General features: G+C 53.2%; 1 protein-coding gene across 1 annotated transcript in view; it reads right to left on the bottom strand.

Moving 5' to 3' along the window:
* The window catches only part of ABCC3 (ATP binding cassette subfamily C member 3), a 49,737-nt gene that overhangs the window by 758 nt on the left and 45,765 nt on the right, over positions 1 to 3,214 (bottom strand). The window lies entirely within an intron of this gene.

Genomic DNA, 3,214 nt, shown 5'->3' on the forward strand with positions numbered 1-3,214 from the left:
AGGCGGACAGACCAGGGGGCCGGGACAGCGAGCGGACGGACCAGGGGACCGGAGGCCGTTACAGCAGCGCAGGTAAGGGGGGCAGTACACAATATTTATCACATGTACCGGCAACTGTATGAGGGTCGAACATTCGACCCCCATACACTTGCATTGAGTTCGTATTCGAACATTTCGGCTGTTTGAATACGAACCGAACAGGGGGGTGTTCGGCTCATCCCTAGTGAACAGATATCTTAAAGTGTATTTCCAAATTGGGATGACACAGATTTTTACATTTTTTTGTTACTTTTTTGTTTTTTGATTAACCCTTTCACTGCCACAGCATTTTATATATTTTTTGCACATGTTACAATCCACTTTTTAGGCCTGAAAATGACTTAAAACCCCCCAAGAGTCGTATATTTCCTGAAAGCCGAGACCCCGGGGAATAACATGGCGGCAGTTGCACATTGTTACCTTTACATGATATTAGCGCAACTCTTTATCAAACCCAAAATTTCAGTAAAAATGACACTTAGAGGAGAAGTACGAGGTCAGGGCTTTTCCCCATAGTTCTCCTCAGGGTGACGGGAGAACACAAACTAGCGCCCTCCCGTCACCCTAGGCTCAGTATATAGGGAGCTACAGCTCGCGGTATTGTGAGACCGCCGCAGCCGGAGCGGATCCCGACATCACTGTCTGGCTCCACCCAGCTGCGTGAGTGACAGCTGGCTCTGCCTATCTAGAGGCGGACATAGCTGTACTCGCCCCCTCCCCCGTCTGTTGTGCCAGTCAGCGCTGGAGGATCGGAGCGGGGAATCCCTGCAGGGAGTGGTGAGTGACAGTCACGGCTCTCTGCAGGGACAGGATCGAGAAGTAAGCGAGCGCCGGTATGTGTTCTCTCACCTTCCGAACTACTGAGCCGACCTGTCACAGTGTCATTGTCACACGTCGGCTCCAACTATGGGGATCAGTGAAAATACCCACTGCGGGTGCGCCCGTGAAACGGCGACAAAACGCGGCACCGCAAATTGTCCATCGGCGTCGCTTTAAAAGCCCGTACAGGTCATCAGTTTATAGTTAACTGTGAAGATCAGTCCCGGAATTATTGCTCTCACTCTGGCGATACCCAACCCGTGTAACACAATCGTCATCTTCATACATCGGCGCACCCGACGCCTGTTTACCTACGAATGGGGGCGGGGCCTTTAAAAACGTTTTTGTTTTTTTTACATTTATTTTACTTAAACTTTTTAATTTGTTTGAGAAGCCGCCTATGTGATAGAATATTTGTGATGACAGGTACTCTTTATGGTGACATTAGACCCCTCGTGTAGCTACTCGAGCACAGATGGCGCCCGGACAGCTTCCTCCCCGACTTCTCCAGCCAGGGAACGACTAGCCGAGACGCTGCAAGTAATGCAATCACTCGGAAGGATGTTCGCTGGTCTCTCTCCCACTCTACCCACCGACACCGGCGATGCCGGTCCCAGGTCTGCAGGAGGGGCACCGGAGCTGGGGGGGTGTCGGGTGGGGGCACTTTTCATCGGCCCCTGGAAGAGATCTGGTGGCAGCTCAGCCCCCAGAATCACTTCCAGTGTAAAGGCGCCCATACACCTGACGATTATTGTACGATAGTTGTGGGTGGTCCCGCGATCGTACGATAATCGGCAGGTGTATGGGCAGCGTGCGACCGCTTCTACTGTACGGTGCATGACTTTCGTCTTCTAAACACGCTAGAAAACACGCCAAAAATCGTACTAGGTAGTGCGACTGCAAGACGAAAGCCGCACGGGCCGAGGTGCACAAGCGCACACTGCCCGCTCACCATTGCAATCATCTGTAAGCCCCTCCCCTCAGCAAGTACCATCTGCCTGTCCAAGATGGGAAGTTCGTTGGGAAAGTCGTGCGATGGTTGTTAGGTGTATGGCCAGCTTTACACAGCTAAACAGCAGCCTGGGGGGGGACCACCCAGCTGCGTGAGTGACAGCTGGCTCTGCCTATCTAGAGGCGGACATAGCTGTACTCGCCCCCTCCCCCGTCTGTTGTGCCAGTCAGCGCTGGAGGATCGGAGCGGGGAATCCCTGCAGGGAGTGGTGAGTGACAGTCACGGCTCTCTGCAGGGACAGGATCGAGAAGTAAGCGAGCGCCGGTATGTGTTCTCTCACCTTCCGAACTACTGAGCCGACCTGTCACAGTGTCATTGTCACACGTCGGCTCCAACTATGGGGATCAGTGAAAATACCCACTGCGGGTGCGCCCGTGAAACGGCGACAAAACGCGGCACCGCAAATTGTCCATCGGCGTCGCTTTAAAAGCCCGTACAGGTCATCAGTTTATAGTTAACTGTGAAGATCAGTCCCGGAATTATTGCTCTCACTCTGGCGATACCCAACCCGTGTAACACAATCGTCATCTTCATACATCGGCGCACCCGACGCCTGTTTACCTACGAATGGGGGCGGGGCCTTTAAAAACGTTTTTGTTTTTTTTACATTTATTTTACTTAAACTTTTTAATTTGTTTGAGAAGCCGCCTATGTGATAGAATATTTGTGATGACAGGTACTCTTTATGGTGACATTAGACCCCTCGTGTAGCTACTCGAGCACAGATGGCGCCCGGACAGCTTCCTCCCCGACTTCTCCAGCCAGGGAACGACTAGCCGAGACGCTGCAAGTAATGCAATCACTCGGAAGGATGTTCGCTGGTCTCTCTCCCACTCTACCCACCGACACCGGCGATGCCGGTCCCAGGTCTGCAGGAGGGGCACCGGAGCTGGGGGGGTGTCGGGTGGGGGCACTTTTCATCGGCCCCTGGAAGAGATCTGGTGGCAGCTCAGCCCCCAGAATCACTTCCAGTGTAAAGGCGCCCATACACCTGACGATTATTGTACGATAGTTGTGGGTGGTCCCGCGATCGTACGATAATCGGCAGGTGTATGGGCAGCGTGCGACCGCTTCTACTGTACGGTGCATGACTTTCGTCTTCTAAACACGCTAGAAAACACGCCAAAAATCGTACTAGGTAGTGCGACTGCAAGACGAAAGCCGCACGGGCCGAGGTGCACAAGCGCACACTGCCCGCTCACCATTGCAATCATCTGTAAGCCCCTCCCCTCAGCAAGTACCATCTGCCTGTCCAAGATGGGAAGTTCGTTGGGAAAGTCGTGCGATGGTTGTTAGGTGTATGGCCAGCTTTACACAGCTAAACAGCAGCCTGGGGGGGGGGGG

Source organism: Nanorana parkeri, unplaced genomic scaffold (assembly GCF_000935625.1).
Source record: "Nanorana parkeri isolate BGI_ZX_2015 unplaced genomic scaffold, ASM93562v1 scaffold2113, whole genome shotgun sequence".
NCBI classification, from domain to species: Eukaryota; Metazoa; Chordata; class Amphibia; order Anura; family Dicroglossidae; genus Nanorana; species Nanorana parkeri.